Here is a 27,711-nt window from a genome sequence, read left to right as displayed (position 1 = left end):
TCTGCTCTGGGAGAGGGAGTTTCCTGGCTGGAATCGCCTCCCAGATACAAATCACAGATCAGGAGAAAAAGACGTGATGGAACAAGACCCCCGAAGTGAGCCATACTTGTGCTTGGGGCCAGAGCCGTAATGCCAGCCAAGCAAAGAAGCTTCACCCCTGGTGCAGCAAAGTGATGCTAAAGCACTTTCTGGGCCTCTGGGAGCCAGAGCATATGAGCTAGCAAACAGAAACTTACACAGAACTTCTCTCCAAACAGCACTCCATGCTTGGGGGGGGGGGGCTGGTTATCCCTCTGCCCCTTAACCTTTGCCACTTACTTGCCCTGCCAGACTCAGCTTCAATCCCCCCTTTCAGGAGACCTTCTCAGGCCACGTTCCATTTGTTACAATGCGTAGACTTCAACAGTGCCCAATTATTTACCTGCTATCTCCTGGAGGACAAGGGCTGTTCTGATTTCTCTCTGTATCCCCAGTGCCTGGCACACAGTAAAAAGAAGGATCTACCAGCTGGGCCTGGGACCATGTTCCAGGTGAGCTCTTCCCAGCCTCCAGCCCCTGGACTCTGTAAGGGCAGTTCAACTTTGACCCTGGACCAACCAAGTACAACTGCTCCCCTCACTAGGAACTGATACACCTGATGAAGCTTCCAAGTGTAGGGCAGCCAAGATGAGGACCTCTGCCCTCTGAGAATATGGATGAAGGAAAGGCGCTGTGAGGCGTTCTGAGCTGTGGCTGCGGCCCCAAGGAAGGCTCCTTGTATTATGGCTTATCTATTTGCCCTTCTTTGGGTGGGGGGGAGAAGCCACCACAGCTGCAATATTTCGCCTAGGAAATGTTTGGACAAGAATAAGCTTCTGCGCGACCCTTTCACGTCCATTATCTCACTGGAATTTCCGAACTACCCGGTGAGAGTGTTCAAACAGAGATAATGCTACCAACTAGAAGGAGACTAAGGCCTAAAAAGTTTAAAGCACTTCCTGCGGGTGGCAACACAGTGGCTGGCATACAGTAAGTACTTAATAAATCCTTAGTGACCCATTGAATCCCTAGCCAGCTTGGAAAACCCAGCCTAAGCAGCACAGTAGTAGGACATGGGATACAAATACAAAATCGGCCAATCAGAGAGTGGAACAGTTCTCACTGGAGCCTTGCTGAACCAAGGTCCGGCCCTCTATCTACCTCATCATCTAGCCAGGTGAGGAGTACATAAAGAGGCTAGAGAGGGAGGTGAAAGCCAGGCTATAAAGGGCTTTCGATGCCAAATAGAAAAGGTTTTCTTTGACCTTAGAGGAAATAGGGAGCCGCTGGAATTTACTGACCAGGGCTGGAGACACGGTCTTACCAGCCAAATGGACAAGGGGAGCAGCTTGTGCCAGTTAGGGAAAGAGCTCAGTTAGGAGGCTATTGCAATAGGCCAGGCAAGAGGTCATGATGAGGGCCTGAAACAGAGGGGTGGCCATTCTGGGTAGAAAGAAGAAAATACACAAAAGGGGTGTTGGGGAGACAAACTTGAAAAGATTTGGCTACTGACTAGATAAGGAGGGGGAGGAAGCTGAGGACGACACTTAGGATGAAAGCCTGGGAAACTGGGAGGATAGTGGGACCTTAAACAGCAACAGGGAGGTTCAAAGTGAAGGGAGGTTTAAGGATAACAGTAATGAGCTCTAATTTGGACATGTTGAGTTTGAGATGTGTCCAGTGCGCTTTCCTCTAAATGATCTTGCTTCACTTCAAAGCCAACAACAGCCGGTCTAGTTTTATGCCTAGATATGATCAGTTGGCTTTGGGATTGGGAAAAGGAGATATTATGGACCGGGAGTCATCCCTAGTCTTGTCAGCTAGGGTCAGTAAATGGGAAGAACACACACCAGGCAAGAGCAGGAGGCTCTGACCCTTCAGGATCAAGACCAATGTGACCTGGCCTCCAGGATTCTCTGACAAGAAATATAAAAAGTCTGAGGTCTACTCTGCCCTGAAGTGCAAGGATGGGAAATCGCTGGCTTCCTGTGGACAATTTGATTGAAAGCTAAGCTTATACAAGACCATTTTGGTTCTCAGGCATCATGATGGCACAGGACAGTAGAAAATAACTCCCCCCCTTGGGTACAGAAGAGAGTCCTTCTTTCCTTCCCCACCTCCCAGTTGGCCCCTTCCCTTAGTTCATTCTAGAAATATAGTTCATTAAAAGTATTGATTTAAAACTATCCCTTGTCCCTGGACTTACAGGAGAATTCTATCAACTCTTAAAAAAACCCCAATATTCATGCTATACAAATTATTCTGAAATTTTGAAAAATACTCTGCCAAACTCCTTTTAAGTGACAGAGTTCTAATATCCAAGCCAGGAAAGCAGAGAGCAAAACAAAAAAAAAAAAAAGAACTATGTAGCAGAATATAATTAATGAATAGCCACTCTCAAATGTGAAATAAAATCCTGGCAAAAACAACTATAATAATTTATCCAAAAAATAATTCACTGGACTCAAGTTGGATTAATACCAGGTTCGCAAGGATGGTTAACATCAGGGAAAAAATTAGCACACTTAATCAGATTAATAAGAAAAACATCTAAAACCATAAATATCAAAAAATTCCACAAAAAGTCTTTGACAAGGAATAATACTCAGCTATGCTAAAAACTCTACAAAGCACTGGTGTCAAAGTATCTTTATTTCAGTGATAAAAAGTATCTCTCTAAAACCAAAGGCCAGCATCCCAAGCAACGGGGAAACACTAGGGTGAGACTCTGATGTTATTTGGCTAATTTCCAGAAATGCAACAATAGCAATTTAACAAAAGAGAAAGAAATGAAATGAATAAAGTCAAATAGGGAGAGAAAACATTCCTGTTTGCTGACATGATCGTTTACTCAGAAACTCTTAGGGTCTCGACCAAGAAACTAGTTGAGACAATGGCATCTCAATAAAATAGCAGGTTATAAAATAAACTCCCGACAATCAAGAGCATTTCTGCACAATAAAGATAAGAATGTGGAAAGGAAAAGAAAGCTCCATTTGAAATAGTTGCAAAATGGATAAAGTACCTGGTAGTGAACCTATCAAAGCACCCTTACCAGCCTTCTACATATGACTACAAAATATCTCTTTCAAGCAGAAGTTCTTAATCCAAGGTCCGTGAATTTGGTGGAGATGGTGGTGGTCTACAATAACTGTAATTCAATGTAGTTTGTTTCCTTTGGAATCCTAGGTAATTTATTTTATGCATTTAAAAACATGCTTCAAATGAGGGTAGGCTTCATAAGACTTGCAAAGGATGCTGTGACAAAAAAAAAAAAAAAAAAGGCCAAGAAGTTCTGTTTCAGATTTTTTGGGAAAGTAACTGGAGGATTTGGGACTCAAATTCTTAATTTTTTTTTAAAAAAAAGGAATGCTAAAAATTGTCTTGACATGTAATTGAGAAAAATACTATTTAAAAATACTGTAAAATCAAAAAAATACAGTAGAATTTGAATTAAATTTGAATATTCCTGTGGAGGAATATTCTGTGGTCAGGGTTGGCTCTTGGGAATATAATCAAAATGATAATACTAGCCAAACAAATTTAGGGCTACATGCACCTAACTACTGAGGGAATACTTTATTAAATTACCACAATTCATTTTGGAAGAACAACAAAAAAAATCTAGACGCTAAAGAAAAGTAATGAAAAAAAAAAAGCAGGAATTAAGGGGGGGGTTGCACTTCCAGACCTCAGATTATACTATAAAGTAATAATCATCAAAACTATTTAGCACTGGGAAAAATAAATAAATGGATGAATGAACAGAGAAATCTGTTAATAGAGCAGATGAGTACGGCACAATATCTAAAACGACTCTTCCCAACCTCGATACACACTAGCAGGCTGAATCTGGAGCTCAGCTTCTCCATCTTCCTGAAGGAATAGAGGATGGAACTGGTTTTCTAGGGCTACAAATCACAATCTCTATTGGTGTGCTTGCCCCTAAGATCATTTTGTCATTCAGGCTTTGTTTTTAGAAATGAAGTGTTTTACTACAGCGATATAGCTGGTATAGTTTGCCCCCACCCTACAAATCTGTGCCCTACTCTCCCACTGGAGCAGAGAGAATCCAAGGCAAAGTAAGCTCAAGCTTAGATGGAACACATGGCAATGGGGTAACCTAGAGCTCCTCAAATTCCTTTCATTAGTCTTTAAGACATGTCTTTTAGATATGTTGTCACTTTTCTGCCGGGGTCATCGTAGAGCCTGGAATCTGCCTTTTTTCATCACATCCAGTATGTTTAGTTTTGGTTCCTGATAAAACTACTCAAGAACTCAAAAAATCCCAATCCTACAATCCTGGAAAAGCCAAAGGTCCATCTGCAGCCAAGACAAGAGGGGTGGCAGAGAGGAGACAGGCCACAAACTTGGTCTCCTCCTCAAGAGATCCCTTCTCAAAACATGCCTGACCACTCATTAAAATCTCCTGGGTTCCATCTTGGTCTGTTCCTTTAGAGTCACCTCAATGGACTTGACCAGTTTTCCCCAACCATTACACGCATACTTGCCATGTAGCATCACTCCAATTCATCCAACGGTTTTCAAGAACATCCAAACTGACTAAAAGTTTCCCCCCCACTTAGTCTAGAAAAGTATTATCACTTAGTTAAGCAGTCTGACTAATTTTTGGGGAGGACTAATTAATCCACACCTTACCCTTTTTATAAGAAAGAAACCAAAATAATAGAATTTAATAATCTGATGTTCAATAAACTTGAAAATGTAATTGACCAAGAGACAACTTCTTATTTGACAAGAAATTCTAAGACAACTGGTAAATACTAGATGACGACCAACAGTTTATAACATATGCCATAATAAAATTAAAATGGATAGATGAGCTACTATTCAAAAACTATGGTTATAGAACTGAAAAAAAAGGAAAAGAAAAACATATAAGGTATCTTTCACAGCTATGGCCTTAGAATGAATTCTTAAGCAAAAGACTTCTGTCTTGACAAGTTTTTTCAAGAGATGAAAGAAAAAAAGATGAACATTTTTTGTGAATTTTTCTTTTTGAATTTTGAAAACCCAGAAATTGAAAAACTTTTGCATAAATGAAATAATTACGAGTAGGATAAGAATGGAAGCATTTGATTAGGAAAACATTCTCTATCTCTGATAAGGGTATTCAAGAAATATGGAAAACTAACAAACATAGATGGAAGCAGCTTGATGGTTCAGTGGATAGAGCATGCACTGCACCTGAAGTCAGGAAGACCAAATCTGGCCTCATTTAGCTGTGTGATCCTGGGCAAGTCATTTAACCTGTGTTCACCTTACTCCATTAGGGGAGGAAATGGAAAATCATTTCAGTAATTCTGCCAAGAAAACCCTATTTGGGAAGAGTTGGGAACAACTGAAAATTGATCAACAGCAACAAAACAGAAATACAGAAGTGCAAAAGTCATTCCCAAAATAAAGTGGCCAAAGGGAAAGGAAGAGAAGGGAACCAGCACTTATACAGCACCTACTATGTGCCAGGTACTATGCTAAGTCCTTAACAGAGAGGCTCTCATTTGCTTTTCACAACAATCCTGGGAGGTAGGTGCTGTTATTAGCCCTATGTTACAATGGAGGAAACTGAAGTAGAACTTAAATGACTTGCCCAGGATCCTACAACCAATAAATGTCTAGATTGGAACTCGGGGCTTCCTGATTCTAGGGGCAGCACTCTATCCACAGTTCTCAAAAGAAAAATTTCCAACTGTTAAAAGGTATGAAAGAATGCTCCAAGTCACTACAAAAAAGGGAAATATGAATCCAAACAACCTGAAGTTCCACCCTGCCCCCCTCCTAGAACATTAGCAAAGGAGAAAATATAGGCCCGGCCAATGTTGGAGAGGTTGTGGAAAGGTGGACATCCGAATATACTATGTTAATGAATCCACATAGTAGCCCGACCATTCTGGAAAGCAATTTGGAATCAGGCAAAGCAAATGACTAGAATGCCCATACCCTTTGACCCGGAGATCCCACTGCTAGGTACATACCCCAGCAGGGTCAATGACCTAAAGAAAGGCCCCATCAAAATATTTGTAGCAGCAAAGAAAGGCAAACAAAGTTGATATGCATAGATTAGGGAACATCTAAATGTGATCAATGTAAGGAAATGGGACACTGCTGAAAGAATCAATGGATATAATGAACACAGAGAAGCAGGGGAAGATTTAAATGAGTTGATATCCAAAAAAACAAAGAGAAACAAAATGACGATGAATATCATTACAACAATATGAATGAACAAAAATCAAAACTGAACACTTAAATTATAATGGCCAAAACTGGCCCTGAAGAAGAGATCTGAAAAGACACATCCACTCCAAAGGTGGAGGCTTGTGGGTAGAGAACACTGAACATAATGACAGCGTGGTATGTTCAGTTAATTTTACTGACCTGGGTTTTTTCCCTCTATATACAATGTTTTGCATCATAAAGAGGGAGCGACACATTGGGAAATGTAGGCAATGTAGAAACAGAAGAGAACAATAATTTAAAAAAAAATTAAAGACAAGCTGCCAATTAAAACAACACAAAGGAGGATAGAAAAGCAGCACATGGGAAGCATGAATAGGCGATGAATTTCAAAGAACAGGAGTAAAATTCGTCATCTGGGACTGGAATAATAGGGAAAGAAAATGAGCTGATCCTTTGACACAGTTGAAGAATGGACAGCCAGAATGTTCCACTGCAATGTCAGGAGAAAGCAAAAAAAGCCACTAGCAAGTCAAGTGGACCTTCTTGTTGACCTTATGGGAGGACATAGACAAGAGTCCCCCAAGATCCATAGGCATAGATGGGCTGCAATCTGCATCAGTGGAGGGAATGTCTACATTTATCAGATGATAGATCTATTTGAATTTTGAAACATACACAGCATAATTATCCATAGAAGTAAAGCAGTTATTAATTTATTCTGTTTACCATAAAGCATATATGTCAGATTAATTCTGTTGTAAGTTTTTAACTTATTACGACCCTAAAATTTGTTCCACACATTTTCACTCTATCATTTAATGCTTCGGAAGCATAGACACCAGCACTTTAAAAGCAAATTAGACGGGACTCTTTTCTCTGCTCTTGGCTCTGTTCTGAAGACCTGAAGTGGACAGAGAACTGACCTCTGAACTCTTATTGGATCTGAGGACTCTGCAATGGTGGGAAGTACCGAGCAGGCCTCAGAAGAGGCATAATCATATCCCGAGACAGGCCCGTTTCAGTACACGGTGACTCCATCTCCACCTGCATGTTTTCACAACAACCTACTTCTAGGTACTGATAATGCTAGGAGCCAACAGAATTTCAAATCATATTTTGGCTGTGTGCGGTCAGCCAAGAATAACAGGGCTCGGGCAGGGCCTCCTAAGAAAATGGGGTTAGTCTGGAATGTTTAGGGAAACAAAACAACTCTGTGTTCAGTGCCACATTTCGGGAGCAGTGGTATAGGAGAGAAAAGGGCCAAGAGGAAAAGTTTAAGAAGTAGTCGTGTCCCAATAAACACAGGCCGAAGGACTGATAGACTGCAAAGTGGATATCCCAATAGGGTCATCAAAGGCTCTAAAGAGATTCTCGGGAACTAGAGAGACATTCCCGGTGAATTCTAACTTGGGGAAGCTAAAGGCAAAAAAAAGTTGATAAAAATCAGGGATACTGGGATAGTGGGCTTTGGGGTTTAGCATTTTGAACTCAATGACATTCCCTCCACTGAGGGGACGGAGGGCTTGATCTAAATAGATGGAGGGATCCTGAGAGGGTTATGCACTAGCTAAGCATAGGGTTGTCCTCAAAAGTCTGTGTTAATCAAACAGCAATATATCTTGGTCAATAATGAATCCTTCTGAAAAGCAATATCTGATCCAATTTCATTTGGAATCGAGAGGGAAAAATCAATGGTATTTTCCCCTCTTTTTATCCCATCTCCCACATTCATTCCTACAAAACTATCTCTGACCCTTGCCACTTTGTCACTTGCCACATCCGGCTGGTCACCACGGCCAGGCTAGTCCAGCTCTGTGAGCGGTGGCTTCCACACCCCAGGTCTCCTCTTGAATGGTACTGCCATTACTCTAGTAGAGTTCTCCTTGCCACCCACTAGTAACCTCCTACTGCATCTTTCTGCCTCCACTCCATTCTCAAGACCACAGAGAGACATACATCTGCTCAGATAGTCTCAATAGCTCCCTATGGTCTACTGAGTAAAATTCAATCTTTCCTATCTAGCATTCAAGGCCCACCCCAACATGGCATGGCTACCTTTTCCATCCTACCCCTCCTCCACACATTCTATGGCCCAACCAAACTCCTGTGCTATGCCTTTATTCAGTCATTAGACTAGGGTTCAAATCCATCTTCTGACTGACTTCCTGTCATGAACCTAGCCAAAATCACTTCTCTGTTGCTCTCCGTTTCTTTATCTGTAAAATATTGGGGGGGGGAACAAACTTGATGACCTCTAAGATTCCTTCCAGGTTTTTATTTATTATCCTGTTAATCATCATTATAGAACTAGAGATGGAGGAGTCCCACTAGTCCCACTCCTCATTTTACTGATGAGAAAACTAACGAAGTGAATTGACTTGTCCAAGAACAAAGCTTGTCCCCAGCTGCACTAGCCTGAAATCCTGGACCCTTCCTCCACTATTCCTCTGCCAGGGATGTCCTGTTCTTTCCCCCTCTTCACCCGGTCACTGAGGCCTTCCTCTCCTAAAATTGCTTCATCCCTGTCTCTCTTCACCCTCATTCAAATATAAGCATAATATAATATAAGTAAATACAAATATAAGCAAGAACACCCTGGCTTTGGTTTTTACGTCCTCAGGGGCCAGTGGGGCCTAGCCTCAAGCAGGTGGTTCATAAATACTGACTGACTGAATCCCTGCCCAGCTTTTGAAGGCCAGCTTAGATGCTGCTTCCGGAAAAGGTTTCCTTGATCTTTCCCTCCCCTCCTTCTCCAGCCAAAGCAACTACCAATTGCCCCTTCCCATTTGAATTTCTCCAGTGCCCTGGCCTGCAGATATGTGGCCTAGTGACCTTCCAAGGATCAGCTAGACTGTGACCTCCATGAGGGCAGGGACTGAGACTTACCCAAGCATATCATCTGAGACTGTCCATGGGGGGATGGCACATTTCTTACAGAAGAAACATCCTCAAGGAGCTCAGGCTTATACGGTCCTTTAAGGTTTCCATGATCTCATTTGATCCTCACCACATCTTTGTGAAGCAGCTGATCTTATTATCCCCATTTTACAGATGAGGAACACAAACTCAAGAGAGGGTAAATGACTTGTGCAAAGGTATAAAGGTAGACAGAATTGAGAGAAGCAATCCATCTGGATCCCTGCTCTGTTCCAATCAGTATTAACTAATGTCACAGAACCAGACCCGAGTTCTGTATATAAGGCCACGGAACTGTCACAGAGCTGCAGATTCTAAGTTTACTTGCTTATCTATAGGAAGTTAACTAAAGACCTTCCACCCTTGTTTTGCCTTTTGATGATGGCCAAAGCCCAGCAAGGCAGAGATCACAACCACATGGAACGTTCCCAAAATATTTTTGTACCTCTGGACCAATCACTTGTCCAGTAGGAGCAGGTGACCATCTTATGCCCCCTTAGGTCTCTGACTGATAGCTGGTACCATTTCCTCCTGTCTGAATTAAGGAGAAGCCTGGCCAGCTTATGTGGAGATATTCCTTGCTCCACCCAACTCGTGACCCTGCTGACGTACTATTTTGCTTATTCAGTGGAATTATTCTGTATTTGGTATGGCTGTTCCCAAATGACTGGACATCTAGCCCTATAAAAATAGGGCCCTGGAAGGGGATGGCTTCTTAGATCATGAGGAAGATCTGAGGTCCATTTCATTAGAGGGGACCATGGAGCTCAGACCCCTGCCTCAGTCTCTCTTATTGTAGCTGGGATCATTTTTATCTCAATTCCCACTTTCCAAAAAGATGAAGAAAATCCTTGACATCCCTGCTTGCTCTTTTGGGAGGGCCCTCATCCAAAAGAAAACTTTCTATCCAAGCAGCAAAGATAAAGCCCTAGAAATGATGGAGCCCCAGTAGTTTCTATGGAGGTTTGCCACAGATCACTGGACTTTTCAAAAGGCCCCTCGAGGTTAGAAGGGGCTCAGGATTTGGGGAAACGTAAGACAGGCAATTTCAGTCATGAGAAACTCAAGGCTTTGTCCATGAAAAGGAATCCTTTCTCCTGGGCCTCCCCCAGCTTATCTGATTTTTCCATCTCCTGGAAAGAGAAGTCAGTCCAGCACCCAAAGAAACATACAGGAGGGAATCTGAGCCGGGGGCAGTTTTTGCCGGGTTTAAGCCAGCAATTCAACTTGATGAGCATTTCTTAAGTGCCTACTATGTGCCAAGGACTGGGAATCCAAAGACAAAAACAAAAGGGCCTCTTTTCTTCCTCTGGCTTCTCTTCCTATCTGTCTAGTTATTCCTTTTCAGTTTCCTTTGCCAGATCATCATTTATGGCTCCCCTACCCCCACGTGTAGGTATACCCCTCTAGGCTCTGTCGTAAGCCTTCTTCTCTGCTAAATAAAATCTCTCTCATGATCCCATCAGCTCTCACATGTTTAACTATCTGATGGTTTCCAAATGCATATATCCTGCATAAACATATACATCCAGCCCCAGTCTGCTGGGAGTAGCCATTTAATCGGTTTGATTAGAAGCTATAGCGTATGAAGGGCTGGAAAGGCAGGTTCAAGCACAGAAAATCCACCGCAGAAGTTAAGGTGGGACACTCTCAGAGCTGCTGGGAGAGCAGCTATTCCAGAAAGCTTTAACCCTTTCCAAGATGAGGACCACTTTGGCAGATTGGAGAATCCCAAGACCCCTTTTTCATCATGGCAAAAACAAAATACATAAGACTACAAAGAAAACCAATTATATTGAAATATTTTTCCTGGAAAAAAAACCTGTTTTAAGTTCTCAGACTCCAGATTCAGAACTCCTGAGTTTAGTCAAACCTGATTTTAAAGATGGGAAAACTGAGATCCAGAGAAGGGAAGGAACTTGTTTGAGAATCTAGGAATGAGCACCTTGCCCTTAATCTGACCTTGGCCAGTGGCACAGGGACTACGTGAGCCTCAGCAACTTTGGGACTGATGGGGAAAGTCCTCAGGAGCTTCAGATCATAGATGCAGAGCTCTAAGGGATCTCAGAAATCAAGTAATCCAAATGGTCTCCCCTTTTATAGATGAGGAAACTGAGACCCAGAGAGGAAAAGTGACTTCATATATAGCAGAGATTCTCAAACTTCTTGGTCTTAGAAACTTTTACACTCCTAAAAATGATCGAGGATTCCAAAGAACATTTATTTGGGTGGCTTACAGCTGTTGCTATTTACTGTATTTTAAATTCAAACATCTCAATCCTATTGTGATAATATCTTGGACCTCAGGGACCTCCTGAAAAGGACCCCTGGCCCACTTTGAGAACCCCTGATAGAAGAGCTAACTCTAAGGCCTCAGAGGCCATCTAGTCTAACCCCCTCATTTTACAGAGTAGGAAATGGAGACCCAGACAGAAGCGATTTGGCCAAAGTCACCCATAGGATCTTTAATCTCCAGTTGGCAGGGACTTCTGAGGAACAGTTGGTCCAAGCCCTCCATCTTATAACTACCCAAAGGAAGGCCCGGGAAGGGAAGGGACTTGATGGTCATACAGGGAGCTTCAGGAGCAAGACTTCACCCCAGGTACTCTAGCACCAGGGCACTTTCCCCGCTGCCCTAGCAATACTGGGCCTTGGGGAAAGCCTCTGTACACTCTGAGAGAGGAGTGTTCACGCTAACCTCGAGAGGGGAAACTAGACGTGGAAGGGTTATACAGCAGGCTGGAGGAGGGGGGGGGCAGGAAGGGAAGAAGAAGGAGTTATCCCAAGACAACTGACCACATCTCAAGTGGCCTGAGAAAGAAGGGAAATCAGACCAAGATGTGCAGATTAACACAAGCTGCCTTGGGGAATTTTATCAGCAATTAATGAGATTCAAAGGAGGTGAAAAATCAAGGCGAATAGGAAGAGGAGGCCGACAAGCAGCCAAGGGCAGCTGAAAGCGAGCTAAGGCATGGGTGGAGCTGGGAAGGAACTGGCCTCACTTCTGGGAAGAAGTTCAGAGCAGTCAAGAGCCCACTTGTAGCAGAAAGGAAAGGAATGGGAGCTAAAGGTCCTGGGAGCCAGAACACTCACTGGGTTACCCTGGCTAAGTGACTTTGCCACTCTCAGCCTCAGTTTCTTCATTTGTAAAAATCAGGGGCTTTGAATGGCATTCAAGATCCCTTTCAGATTTATAAGAGAAGTCATCACAGGAATGTGCCCTTTTGAACCATGGAGACATCAGCCTAGAGCCCCGGACTCAAGTGCTGGCTCAGGACCGATATGTGGTCCTGGGGGAGAGGAGGCCGTAATTGGTGCACGTGGAAATCAATCCCCTGGACTGGCCTCATTCCCACCAGGCTCAGCGGAACCCATACGTGCCAGGACATGCTTGGAAAAATACCCCAAATTCTCCCTTTGCAAGAATGAGAAGAGATTGCTCATTCCTCCTGCCCACGGTGCCAACGGAAGCTCTCTCTGGCTGGTCTTCCCTTCTGCCAGTTGCTAATCATGAAAACAATCACACTGAGCTCAAATGGCTCTTAAGATCATTTAATCCAAATTGGGAGAGGGGGGAAGAAACATAAATCAATTAACTTCTTTGAGAACTGGTCCTGATGGCAACTTCATAAAGCCATCACAAAATGCCCGCTGAATAGTAACACCAGGACTTTCCTTCTTTAAGGTACCTGTTCATTACAAACCAAATATAAGCCTATAAATATGGCGCTCATTTCTTCCCGTAGACTCGAAGTTCGGTGAGGGCAGGACTTGCCCGACTCTTTTGTCCCTAGAACTCCGGTGCCCAGAACGGTGCCGAACAGCACACGGTGGACGTCTGTCAAACTGCTAAACTGACATCCTGGGAGCAGGGACCATCTCTGAGGTCTCAAAGCTGTACTGGGACTACTTGCAAATGTCATTTTTATTATTTTTTTGATGTTTTTCAGATGCTTTTCTATTTGCACCAAGTGCCAAAAAGCCAGGAATCTGTCCAGGAAGAGAGAATTCTTTGGAAATTCTCTTCAGATGGTTGTTTGAAGAAAACACCCTTTCTAAATCACTCCTGCCAAAGCGTTCGCTTCCTTTGCCTTTGACATAAACACAGAGACAGCGAGGCTGGAGGACCTGAAACTCCCAGAGTGGCCATGCCTCGCACGAGCAGAAGGTCATCTCTTTAATCCGTGTGTTTCCTAATGAAAACAAATGTCGGCCTTCCCCGTTGCTCCGGAATGAAACAGTTTAACTGTTCAATCCATTGCCTGTTAGTTTTTGCCCCTGGATGAGGGAAGGGATGTTCCAATTGGATGCCACTGAAGGAACATGGGCCATTGCAGGCGTGGTGGTGAACTCCTTCAGTGACTTCCCCGAGCAAAGCACAAGGCTGACTGACCTTCTCAGTGATGGGCCCAGGAACACTGACTCTAGAGTGAGAGGACTTGGATTCAAATCCACTCCTGACACTAGCTGTGTCACCTTGGGCATGTCATATAACTCCCTGGGCCTCAGTTTCCTCCCCTGCAAAATGAGAGGACTGTACTAAATGACCTCTGAGATGCCTTCCAGGGTTTCTGAGCAAGGCAGATCTCCCTGATGCATGGCCCTTAAAACAATTTCCCCTCCACTCCAAAAGCTCTAGTGCAGTGGTCCTCAAACTTTTTAAATAGGGGGCCAGTTCACTGTCCCTGAGACTGTGGGAGGGCCGGACTATAGGAAAAACAAAAGCTCACACTCTGTCTCCGCCCCTCAGCCCATTTGCCATAACCATGTGGCCCGCAGCCTGTAGTTTGAGAACCCCTGCTCTAATGGCTCCCTACTGTCCAGTACCAAAAAGGAGAAACTCCTGCTCCTGGCATCAGTGGTCTTGCCAAATCGGGTTCTGACTTCATCTTCCAAATTTCTCATACTATACTCCTCCCTTTCATATGTCTACACCGCCGGGCAAAGAAAACCACTGCCCATCTCCTATTCGTATCCTGCCCCCCTCTTCCATCACTACACCTTTGCTCAAACTGCCCATTGTGCTTAAAAAGAACTCTGCTCCTCCCCGCTCATTTCTGCTTGTCGGTTTTGCCTTTGTAACATCTCTCACTTCCACCTCCTTCTGTCTTCTGAAACGGCCACCTCACGGGTGCAGGCCCTTAACATCTCACTCGAGAACTAGTACAATAGTGTGCCCATTGCTCTTCTTGTTGGAGACCTCCCCTCCCACTCCAATCCATCCTCTACTCGGCTATCAGAGCGATCTTCTTAAAGTGCAGACCTGAGCATGCTACTCTCCTACTCAATAAACCCCAGGGGCTCTTTCTAACCTGCTAGATCAAATGGAAAATCCTTCCCGTCACATTTAAAGCCCTTCAAAACATGATTCCCCCCTCCTCCAGTCCAACATTTCCCATTTTCTTATACCTTGCACCGCCCCTTCCTGCCTCTTCTTACTCCGAGGTTCAGGTGACACTGACCTCCCGGCCTTTTCTTACTCAAAGACCCTCCTCTCCTAACTCCAAGCATTTCCCTGGCTGTACTCCCTGCCTGGAATGCTCTCCCTCCTCATCTCCACTCCCAGTTCAAATCCCACCTTCCACGGAAAGCCTTTCCTCTGGGAATTACCTCGGGTGGTGTGTATACACGGTTGTTTGCTTGTCGTCTCCTCCTTTAGATCGGGGGCTCTTTGAGAATGGGCACTGCCTTTTTCCTTTCTTTGTATCCCTAGTGCTTAGCCCACTGCCTGCCATATGGTAGGCACTTAATAAGGGAAGGGGAAGGGAATAAGAATGTATAATGCCCGCTGTATGTCAGGTAGTGTGTTAAACTCTTTCACAAATATTATTTCATTTGATCCTCACAATAACCCAAGAAGTTGGTGGGTACTGTTGTCATTCCCCTTTTACAGATGAGGAGACTGAGGCAAAAAAGGTAAAGTGGCATACCCTGGGTCACACAGCTAGTGAGTATCTAAGGTGGCTTTAAACTCTCTGCCTATAGGCACAGAGATCTAACAAGTGTACCACCCGAACGCCTCTTACTTAAGAAACGTTTATTGACTGACGTCCTTCTTTGTCTTCCAAGGCCACTTTGGGAACTATGCCCACTAAGTCGTCACTGACTATTCCCACATGATCCCCAAGTCAAAACAGGGCTGGTTCCCCTCAATAGAGGGGAAATACATCCTCTTGTGTCATAATCATGAACCTTCTCTCCTCCATCTCCTTCTTCCCCTCCCCCCTCCTCCATACACTCACACATATACCCCCCAAATAGGTTTTAAAATGAGAGGATCTGGGTTCAAATTCTGGCTCCATTATTGCTACCTGTCTAAGTTTGGGCAAGACATTTTTCTTGTTTACACCTTACTGTGCTTGTCTTTAAAATGGAGACATGGATGGATGGATTAAATTGCTATTATCTTTGGGAAACACCACCTGTTCTGGCCTTATTGGTTGTTAAATACTTGGGACAGGATGTGGTATAGGTGGGATAGGGCAGGATGGGAGTATGGGAGTATGGAAAGGGGAGGCGAAAGCAAAAGGAGAAGGCCTGAGTAAAGTCAGCTTCTCAATAAGATGTCTAGAAACCACAGGATCTTGGTCTCCCAGAGTTGGAAGGGACATCAGGGATTATCAAGCCCATCCCACACACTAAGGAGAAGCACATCTAATTCTGCTCACAAGCTGTAATTCGGCCATTTCATCCCGGCATAGTTGTGATTATTATGATGCTTTTTCTCAGAGAGATCTTTGTAACTTCTCCCAATGGCCACTCGTCCCGCCATTCAGTCAAGCGGAACAAGAGTCTCCTCTTTTCCACATGGCGGTGCTTCAAATATGGCAATGGACCAAATGCCCCCTGAGCCTTCTCTTCAAGTTAAAATGCCCCACAGTCATCAACATGGCCTTGAGCTCTTCTACCGTCCTGGGTGCCTTCCAGCTGATTCCCATCCCCTTCCTCCCAGAACCGAACCCAAAGCGAGGCAGAGAGCACCTCTGCTCCTGGGCACCATGACCCCAGGGAAGCTCAAGATCCCATTAACTTTCTGGGCCACATCACTATTGATTCATCTTGAGCTAGCTTTCCACAAGCCACCCCAATCTTTTCCAAAAGAAGTGCTCTGCCTCCTGCATCTTGTACTTGTATGTTTATAACGGAATGTAACTTGACATTTATTCCCACTAAATTTTCTATTAAACAGATCATCTATAGAGTTAGAGCTAGAAAGGACATCAGAAGGTCAGCTAGTCCAGCCATGTCATTTTACACATGAGGAAACAGACTCAAAAACGTCGAGCGGCTCGTCCAAAGTTCAAAGAGTAGCATGTGCCCGACTCAGAATTGGAAGCCTGGTCTTCTGACTCGAGACCTAGCGATCCTTCTGGTACATCAAATCCCATTCTTCCAATCATTCCATCCCATAAAGACTTTCTGAATCCTCCCTCTGTCCTCTAGGCCCTGTCATCTGCAAATCTGCAAAGGGGCCACATCTTACCTTCCCAGGCCCACCCCGCCACTCTCCATGGGAGACCTCTGCCCATTAATGGTGACTCTTTAGGTATGATCATTCCCTCAACTCTGAAGCTACCTCAGGATGGGGCCAGGGCTTCTGTGTTAGTGTTCAGGTCTGAAGAGAATTTATGACGAACAGGACGATTGTGGAAATGGCGTACGTGTCTCACTCCTTGGAAAAATAACTAACCAAGAAGCACATCAGCCATTTGGAGGCTATGGGTAGTACAGAGTGAGTGCACAGACGACCAGAGAGACAGCAGCCCGTAACAGGAAGGGCGATGGATTCGGACCATCACTTACTTTCCACGGGCCATTGGGCAAAATGCATTTCCTCCTCAGGCCTAGGTTTTCTCCCTGGTAAATTAAAGAGGGGTTGGACTGGATGGCCCCTGAGCTCCCTTCCAGCTTGAGATCTTAGTTTCTACAATCCCCAAAGCCTCACTGCTTCCTCAGCCATCTGCTTCTGCAAACAGGGCTTTTGGCAGAGGCAAGAGGTCCTCGCTCAGCTGAAACGGGGAGGGGGAGGCCTTCTCTTCTGAAAGCAGTTCTCAGTGTCGTTGGGCTTGAGAAAAATCGGCCCCGCACACCTGACTGGGAGTTCTGATGCGGAGGCTAGGGAAGACAGGGAACAGTTTGGATTCGGGCCTGGTGTCCAGGTTCCAGATGACAGGAAATTAGAGCTCCTCTGGCATCTCCGAGGGGATGGATCTGTTGACTCTCTACTTACAGCACCTGGATGAAGTCTGTAACAGCAGAAATGAGCATGGAAACAACTGGAAAGGCCTGTTAAGTACAACGCAATGGGAAAGGTCACAGAGTGGGAAATATCCGGACTAAACACCCAGCTGGAAAAAAAGCTAGCAGAGAAAGCTGGTGGGGAAGAGGAACGGAGAAAGGGGCCTGGGAGTAATCAGGCTGGAGCTCAATTAGATACAGTCCGAGCTCATTAATCCCCGCTCGCCTTGCTCAGAACTGGCACCAGTTCCAACAGTTAGTGACTTCAGCACCATGAACGGATAAGAAGGGGGGGCTAGGAGGGAAATCGAGGGTGTAAATATGGGAACTGTTAAGGCTCCTCTGAGGAGGAAGGCCAACAGACTGTTTGCAAGCCCTCGTAACACCTACTTTGTTCAGAAACCCTGCTGCTTCCCAAGGCCCAGTCTAATTACAACGGAGTCTCATCTCTTTAGGTAGCTGCTGACTGACGAGAAAGCATCCAAAGTGTGAAACTTCCTCCCACCCCCACTTTGCAGAAGGTTTGCCTTCTGTTTCCAAGGATTCAACACACGACTGGGGATCATCATCTCCTCCGAGCCTCAGTTTCTCATCTCTAAAAAAAGAGATGGGGGGGGGGTAATGCATGGTTACAACGAGTGAGGAATGCTCTCTCCAAACCATAAAGCACTCAAGAAATTTGCATTTTACTGTTATCATTGAGAGATGGTAGACACAGGGCTGGCCTGGGGAGCAGGAAGACCCCCTGCCTGTGATACTCAGCATGAGCCTGGGGGGCCACTCATTTCATGTCCCCGAGTGTCAGACAATGCTGCCAGCTGCTCTGGGAAAGGACGCTCCCCCCAACGCCACAACCTTGCCAGAAGTGATAAGTTTACACGGCAATGCGAAGAATCCATCCTTTTCCCACATTTTCCTGAATTTTACCTGAAGATTCTCCAACCCAGAGATCTACTGCCAATCCCCACCAGTCACCTTTCCTTCCAAGTACAAAGGGAAGTGGAAGGGCCAGCTTCCTTCAACTGGTCCAAAGAATAGAAAAATTATGGCCCTCCTGTGACTGTAGAAGCCATTTTTGGAAGGTAAGCATTCAGGGTAGAACACGCCACAATTATCTAGCCGTCAAAGACATAAGGATACAGATGCTGATGAATGATTGAAAGTTAATTAAGCCAGAGTTCAGGCCTTGAAGTCAGGAGGACCTGAATTCAAATTTGATCTCAGATACTTAACACTTCCTAGCTGTGTGACCCTGGGCATGTCACTTAACCCCAGTTGCCTCAGGAAAAAAAAAGTCAATTAAGCATTGGGAGGATTCACTTGATTCAATGGCTATACCAACTACTAGGGAAAATACTTCCCTTTCCTATTATGATCACTTAAGGAAGGTAGAAGGAGATGTAGAAAGTTTAGACCCAGAGAATAGTTGAAGAATAGGGAAGTAGGGATTAAGGGAAGGAGACAAATGGAGCACAAAAGGGATAAGGGATAGACAGGGAGAGAATGAGAGGGAAAGGACAAAAGAAAAGGGGAACATCAAGAACAAGTTCAGAGGAGGAGAACAATAAAAGAAAAAAAACAGCATCTTTTATAAATTATAATCAGAAGGGAATTTGGAGAATAGTTGATCAAATTTAACTCCTTCTATGTGGATCTACTGCAAGAGTCTCAAAGGCTCATTCACTTGAGCCAGGACCATGAATCTTGCTTGAACTAGAAGGTGCCTCAGAGGCCATCCCGTCTAATCCTTGTTTGACAGAGGAGGAAAATGAGGTCCAAAAGAGGGAAAGTCACTTAACCAAGGTCACACTACTCGTAAATAGCAGAGCCAGATCTGGAATCCAGATCCTGAGACTCCAAAGCCAGAAATGATCCCAGTGCACCGCACTGCCTCAGACAGTGGATCGGCTCTTGTGTGACAAAGACACGCAATTAAGGACTCGAGCTTTCTGACCTGCCCCCCTGGAAAATCAGGATGAAACTGATGAGAGAAAGCTCCATGAAATCATGATGGCGCTGGACAGCTCTGATGACGCCTACTGCATCTCTATGGTCCCCATTCCTCTGTTCAGATGCAGGCTCCACCTTCAGCCCCCACACACCATGTTTTCCACTTTTTGTTCAATGAGTCTTAGCAAGAATCCAACAGCAGTGAAATCCGGTACCAGACCTAAGTTTTCAGGAGAACATAGAGCACCAGGGCACAGGGATTCTGGAAGAATAGGGAACTTGGAGGGTGCCCAATGCTCCAATGTTGCCCTATCACTTTAAGTCCAATCTACTGAGACCTGCTCAACTGAATTTCCTTCATAGCCTCTCACTTTCATTTCTAGCCAGCCTTGAAAGCCCAACTCCAATGGCACCTTCCTCCAAGCAACGACCCGCATTTACTCCACTTTGCCCTGTGTTGATAGCAGGCTTCCCAGAGCACTTTATCCTTCCTCTCTAACACACCCATCCGTATACACTCAGGATTCTAAGTTCCATGAGGGCATGCTAGGAGTGACTATGGATAAAGACACTGACATTCTCTTACATTGGCTAATTTTTGCTTTAATTGCTGAGATCCAGCCATCTTTTTATCTGGTAAGAGTGAAGAATGACAGGAAAAACGGTGGAAATCTGGGGGAGGACAGAAACTCCAAACACCTTTTAGATTTCCTACCTCATTCCCTCTCCAGCGCATCAGCCACTGGCTTTGGAAGAACGGCCTGAATCGAGGGAACCAGAGGGAGTAGGGAAAATGTTGGGTGGATGTACTAACTAGATGTACACTGCTACAAGAGTGGCTTCAAACTCACACGCAAACAGGGGCCACGGAACTGTACATAAGGACCTCCGTAGTTACAGATTGACCCAGAAAATCACAGTTATAGTATTTCTGTTCTAGTATATTTTAATCTATTTTGTTAAATATTTCCCAAGTCTAATTCAAATTGATTCAGGCAGCACTCTTTTGCAGGCTGCCACACACGTTAGACCCCTCTATCACAGAGAATGAAGAAAGCTGTTCTACTTCAAGAACTTTTTCCCCTTAAGGCATCCATTTGAAGGTTCTTACTGCCCAATTCTCACTTACAGGGGAAACTGATACACAGAAACAACCACAGACTCATCAGTCACCGTCGGGATCAAGAGGTCATGCTGTACAATGGAGTGCCGGAGGATCCGGATTAGAATCTTGTCTCTGCTGCTGACTACCTTTCCCTTCTCTCTCTAATTTCCTCATCTAGAGAATGATGGGAATGGGCTAGGCAAAGATGAATGATTTCTGGATTGGGTATGTCACTCATGTTTACTGGGTCTTAGTTTTCTACCCTATAAAATAAGGAAATTGGACTCACTGACCTGCGACGTCCCTGCCAACTCTTGAGCTATTACCGTACCATCCTATGTTATATTACACCATATCATACCATACTAAATGATACCATATTATACGATATCATACCATACTGTAATATGCTAAACTCTTACTATATTATATGAACTATATGCCATACTATACCATATTATTTGATACTGTACCATACTCTATAATGATTTGATACTATACTATATGATATAGAATTGTATAACATACTATACAAAACTATGTTTTATATAATATATAAATATATATATATAATTATATATATATTGTGTATAGTATAGTATAATAGAGTTATATTATATATTTATATAATATATAAATATATAATATAACTCTATTATACTATACTATACACAATGCTATATAATTTCATTATATTATACTGAGGATACTATACCATACAATACAATGTAACATGATACTGTGCCATATTCTATGCTATATCATGCTACATATTTTACTGTATCATATCACACTATATTATATTATATCATACTCTATACAATACTGGATGAAATTGGTCCATACTATATGCTATACTATGATAATATACCATATATTACTATATACTATATTGTACCATTATACCATACGACTTGCACTATACAATACTTATGATACTGTGCCATCCTACATACTATATCATGATATATGATACTATACCATACTATACAATACAACATGGTACTATATGATGCTATTTATACACTATATACTATATAGTATACAAAAATTTTACAATATTGCAAAATCTGTATAATATCACATAATATCCTGTGAGGATCCTTCCAGCTCCTAGTTGCTTGAATTCTCTGATTTTAAGGTTCTATGGGAACAGTTTCTGATATACTCTTTTTTTCCTAATAGTTCTTATTTACCAGATATACGCATGGATAATTTTACAGCACTGACAATTGCCTAACCTTTTGTTCTAATTTTCCCCTCCTTCCCCCCTCCCCAGATGGCAGGTCGACCAATACATGTTAAATATGTTAAAGTATAAATTAAATACAATATATGTATACATGTCCAAACAGTCGTTTTGCTGTACAAAAAGAATCAGACTTTGAAACAGTGTACAATTAGCCTGTGAAGGAAATCAGAAATGCAGGCGGACAAAAATAGAGGGATTGGGAATTTTATGTACTGGTTCATAGTCGTCTCCCAGAGTTCTTTCACTGGGTGTAGCTGGTTCAGTTCATTACTGCTCTATTGGAACTTATTTGGTTCATCTCATTGTTGATCCATCTGATACACTCTTACAGAGGGTATGCCCAGGTTGATGGGATCACAAATCCATCACCAAAATAAGCATTATTCTAGAACCCAAAATAGTATATTTCCATCAAGAAAGTCTGAAAAACTTGGGAAGGGCATTATGAAATGATCAATTACCTTTGTATCAAAGGGGACCATGAAACCACTAAGAACCCTAGAGTGACTGGGAAGCTTAAAAGTCATAAGAACAAGAGCCACAAACATATAGAACTATTTAATGGGGAAAAGGGAACTAAGCCCATGCGAGAATAACTCTCTCTCCTAGGAGGAAGACAGCCAAACTTGAAAGGGAAGCCTGTGAGAGAATGGAAAAAGAGATGGCAATCTACCTGAACTCCCTTTGTGACTGACCTTTTTTTCACTTGCTGAATTCCTGCTTTGCTTCGAAATCCCAACACAAACACCACAGACTCCACAAGGTTTGCTCTGAGATCCACTCAGAAGATGGCAACAGCCTCTCCCCTCAGACCATGTTTGCTTTTCACATCTCTCCAATGCACACTCCACATACATATATATGTAGATATCTTACCATGTTTGATCTAGTTCCCTGTGAGTTTAGGAGAGAAGTCTCAGAAGATATAAAGTGTTGGTCTTTAGGATCAAAGTCAATCTCTTCACATCTAGGCATGTCCTTTGCTCTAGAGAGCTCACTGTGAGGCACACACCCTGAAGAGGTCAGTGATCAAAAGAAAGATTTCCTATACACCAGAATATTTGTAGCAGCACTTATTGTGGTAGCAAAGGACTGGAAATTAAGTAGAGCTTGTTGACAAACTGTGATGCAGGAACGTGATGGGACATTACTGTGTTGTAAGAAATGACAAACATGAGGAATACAGAAAAACACTGCAAGACTTAACCTGAACAGCAAACTGAACATGAAAGTGAAGTCAGAAGAGTCAGGAAAACAAACTACACAATGACTAAAATGAAGTACATGGAAAGCACTACCACAAAATAATTAAAACCGAATACTGCAAAATTATAAAGACCAAGCTTGACCCCAAAGAAGAGACATGAGAAGTCAAACTGACAAACATTTACCAAACACCTACTATGGGCCAATTACTATGCTAACCCAGGGTATAAAGAAAGGCAAAAAAAACAGCCCCTGCTCTCAAGCAGCTCAGTCTAAAGGAGAAGACCATTTGTAAACAACTATTTACAAACAGGACACAGATCAGATGAATTTGGTGTAGTCTCAGAGAGATGAGAGGGCACTAGAATTAAATGGGGGGGAGGGGTGGAATGGGAAAAGCTTCTTGAAGAAGGCAGGTTTTAGCTGAGACCTGAAAAAAGCCAGGAGTCAGAGATGAGAAGTAAGAAAAATCCAGATCTGAGGAACAACCAGTGAAAATGAAAATGCCCAGAGTAGGGAGACAGAATGTCTTGTTTAAGGAACACAAAGGAGAAGGCACGTGTCATATCTACAGGTCTAATATGGTCTAAGAACACTGGAAGGGTAGAAAGGGCCAGTGTGTGAAGGGCTCCTCTTTCTCCGTTGCACAAAGAGAGGTTGATGAGCATGTAACAATGTAAATAACATCAGATTTTTGTGTGTGTGTTGGTCAGTTTTTTCTATTTTTTTCCTCTTTCATTAAAAATAATTATTATATAGAATGACTCTCTGGGAGTAGAAGAAATACAGATGGGGAATCAAGGAGATATAAAAATCATCAATAAAAATGTTTTTAAAAACAACAACAACAACAACAAAATCAACTTCACCAAATGGGAAAGCCGGACTAAAGAGTTTTCTTCATATGTTTAACATGATTATACATGTATAGCTTATATTAGATTGCTTGTTGTATTAGGGAAAGGGGAAGAAAAGAAGGGAGGAAGAAAAATTTCAAACTCAAAATCTTACCAAGATGAATATTGAAATCTATCTTTACATGTGATTAGAAAAACAAACTAAACTATTGTTAAAAATAGTTTCTTCAGTTCAACAAGCATACATTAGGAATTCATTGTGTATAAAGCTTCTATGAAGCCTTTTTATGATACTGTGGAGGTGGCCATTGGGATGTTGAAGGCTACCCAGTCCCAATCAGTTTAAAAGATTTTTAACAGCTCCCCTTGCCAAGTAGTACTGGCCATGGGGGCACAGACCCCAAGAAGTTCATGAGGTCAGAAACAGAGCTGGAAAGGTCCTTGTACTTCATCTGGTCCAAACTCCTCAGTTTAAAAAGGAGGAAACTGAGGCCCAAGGAGGTACACCTACAGGCCAAAGGTCTCACAGTTTGGTGAGCAAAAACTAGGAATCAAGTGAATACCCATTAGCTGAGGACAAGATAAACAAAGTGGAATATAAATAACAGTACGTTATTGCCCTCTAGGAAAAGACAAATATGACAAATTTCTATTTGTATGAAATGATACAGAGCACAGTGAACAAAACTAGGAGAAGAACAGACACAAATGAAGAGAAAAGCACAAAAGACAGCCAAACAAAAATGATCTTGGGCTTAGAGGAAAAATAAGTTAGCACTTCTTCTTCCCTCCTCTCTGCTCCATGTGACCAAAGCCAAAGTTTGACTTAATGGTTCTATTTGCTTTTTTTAAAATGAGAGTTCAATGTGTAGGTGATGGAGAAGGGGTGGAATATACAATGAAGGCTATGTTATTTAAAAAAATGCCTCCGTACTATTTTGAAGAAGAAGGATAAAAGTTTAGTAAACAATATGTGTGTGTGTGTATGTGTGTGTGTGTATGTATGTACTTAAAAAAATAGCACAAGATTGTCAGAGTTCTACTTAGAAAACTGGCTAGCAGGAGGTTCCTTTTGTCAGTATCCCACAAAAGCCAGCACCTCAAGTTTGGAGGGAGTCGGATTTGTATCACTAAGGAAAGGTACCTATGGAGCTTGGAAAACTGAGCCTTGAAGAATTGCACTAAGCTTCATATGGTGCTATTCTAAGTGTAGAAAGAATGTAGTCAAGTGTGCAAAGGAGGCTGGATGTGGGGGCAGGAAATGGGGGATTCAAATTCCAGCTCTAATATATGGAGCAAGTCACCTAACCCTTTCTCAGCCTACTTCATTTTCTGCAGAATAAGCATAATAACAACAAAATGGTTGGAAGCAACTTCTATTCTCCCCCACATCTGGTCAGGAATCTCCTTGATGTCCCCTTTAAAGGATCATCCAATTTCTTGGGGGTTGGGCAGAGGGAGGAGTGGAAATGAAAAAAATTGATCTTGGAGCTGGCCAATGCCACTTTGAGCCCATGCTCAGATATTAGTATGGCTCTCCCATCCATTGCTCCTACCTCCCAGACTCAATAGTAACTCATATTGATTTAGCCCTAATTTAAGGCTGGCCAAGTGCCTTCTAGTAGCTCTATGAAGTAAGTAACGTGATTACAATAAGGGAGTGAAAGTTAGGGCAGGTTTTGCACAGAAATTGAATTTGGAAAGTTTGCAAAAGATGGAGTTCAAGTGGAGGTGCCAGAAGACAAACAGAGAAGCAGGGGTAGAAATCTGGGGAGCTCCTAGGGATGGAGATTTGGGAATCATCTGTTCAGAGGCTGAAACTGAAATTCTAGAGTGGATGAAAGCAGAGCAAGAAGAGAAGGGACCAAAGATGGACCATTTTAGGGAAGGAAGAGAAAGGTCACAAAAAGAGGAGAACCAAGAGAAATCAGTGTCATTTAGCTCAAAGGAGGAGACTATTCAGAAAGAAAGAGCGTTCAACAGCGTCGGACGTTTCAGAGCGGTAAAGGATGAAGAGAACAGAAAAAGCTTTCAGATTTAGCTGTCAAGAGATTGAGGGCAGAAGGCTCCCTACCGCACTACTGGCAGAGCAATTTGAAATTATAACCCAACAAGTCACCGAGTTATGCATGCCCTTCGACACAATCAATATCACTACTTTGCATATATCCCCCAAAAAGGTTAAAAAGGCAGCTGCAAAGGATTCACATGAACCAAAATATTTCTGACAACAGTTTTTTGCTATTCTGAGGAACGGAAAACAAAGTGTGCCCATCCATTGAGGACTGGATGAAGTTAGAAAAATCAGGAGAACAATTTCCACAACGAGTACGATCATATGAAAGAAAACAAATAGGAAAGCCTTGGGAACTCTGCTCCAAGTCAGTGACCGAGCAGAACTCCTGAAGACTGATGGGAAAGCCTGCTTCTGGACTCTTGGCAAAGCAGGGATGAGCCAGAGGTGGAGAAGGAGCCGGGCCAAAGCACTGATCTGCCTTGCTTGACTTTTCTTTCTTACAGGGAAGGGCTTTTATTTAGGGGGGCCAATAGGAGTTAGGGCCAGTGGGGTGGAAAAAAAAACCAACAAGCAGCAAAGAACATCAACGAAACATTTACAAATACTCCGAAGAGAGCTAAAGTAAATTCAGAAGGAGCTGATAAACTACTACTATCATTCAATTTATTATAAACTTTATAAAATAATACAACAGGCATTCCCAGTTTCATATACAATTCTCTTCTATTCTTTAGGTACTGAAATATTCATGTTTGTGGCTGCTTGCTAAGCTAATAATAATGACCCATTTTAGTGAGATTATTGGTAACTTGGAAAAAGCAATTTCAGCAGAGGGGTGGGGTTAGGAGCCAGGTGCAGGACTTAACATTTATCCCCACTCACTTAAGGCAACTAATCTCTTGGTGGGAGATGGGGGAGGGGGAAGCAGAGATTGTAGGTAATGTGATTATTACATGCAGGTTCCCATCCTAGGTTCAAACCTGTAAAGAAAGTTCCATTTTTGCAAACAATGAGGCAGCTGTCAACAAAAAGGCACAGCTTTGAATTGTTATTTTACCATCGTTAAATAACATCCTCTCATAAATTTCTCAAAAATCAAAGCGTAACATTAAATATGACAACTAAGTAGTACTGGACGAAGAGTCAGGAGCCCAGAAGCTGAAACTTTTTGCCGGAACTCAATCAAACACACCTCACCTCACAACTTTGTCCTTATAAAAACAGACACAACCTTGGAGTCTCATAAGACAAACAAAATCAGTTAATGTTCTCAAAATATTTCTCACATGGAATTCACTTCTTCTCTCACTAGTGTTTCAACAATGACATATTTCTAGGGGGAAAAAGCAGCCTTAAAATAGCAAGCAAGTAAACAAAGGCAATCTAACCTGATGTTACTATTTTCCACGCAGGTCTCGCCATGGTTCCCAGAAAAAGCTGCCATCTTCAAATGTCTTCAGGACAAATCCAGAGCTCGAACTCTGGGTCAGGTGTTCGTGGGCGAGTCATGAAGCTGAACCAAACAAGAAGGGAGAGAAAAACTTCCCTTGTGAGTATTTAGAGCTGGCATGATCTTTGGCAAACAACAAATCCAGTTACCTCATCTTACAGAAGGGCCATCGGAGGCCTGAAGAACAAACTGGTCCAAAGCTCACGAAACAGGTAGGAAGAGTCATGAAATCATAGGACATTAGGCTAGGAAAGAGCTTCGAGTCCATTAGGCAGCAGATTGTGAACTGGAAGGCCGTCTGCATGGGGAGCAACTCTGACCAAGGTGAGGAAGTGGCTTTCGCCAAGTCCCACAGCTGGGAAGAATAATGATAACCACGATAGCTGACAGACAACACTTTCAGGCCCACATCCCACTTTCCGTAGATTATTTCAATTGATTCTCACAATGCCCTTTGTTAGGGTGGGTCCCTATTCTACATCGGAGGCCTCTGAAGTAGAT

General features: G+C 43.1%; 1 long non-coding RNA gene across 1 annotated transcript in view; it reads right to left on the bottom strand.

Moving 5' to 3' along the window:
- The window catches only part of LOC141548398 (uncharacterized), a 51,349-nt gene extending 23,856 nt beyond the window's left edge, over positions 1–27,493 (bottom strand). The window contains exons 1-2 of the long non-coding RNA XR_012483931.1: positions 27,360–27,493; positions 27,149–27,273 (exon numbers count right to left, since the gene is read on the bottom strand). This is a non-coding gene — a long non-coding RNA (uncharacterized LOC141548398). The remainder of the gene's footprint in view (positions 1–27,148; positions 27,274–27,359) is intronic.
- Positions 27,494–27,711: the final 218 nt, after the last annotated feature.

The sequence above is a fragment of the Sminthopsis crassicaudata genome, chromosome X (assembly GCF_048593235.1).
Source record: "Sminthopsis crassicaudata isolate SCR6 chromosome X, ASM4859323v1, whole genome shotgun sequence".
Lineage (NCBI taxonomy): Eukaryota > Metazoa > Chordata > Mammalia > Dasyuromorphia > Dasyuridae > Sminthopsis > Sminthopsis crassicaudata.
This window is presented reverse-complemented; position numbering and strand designations above follow the sequence as displayed.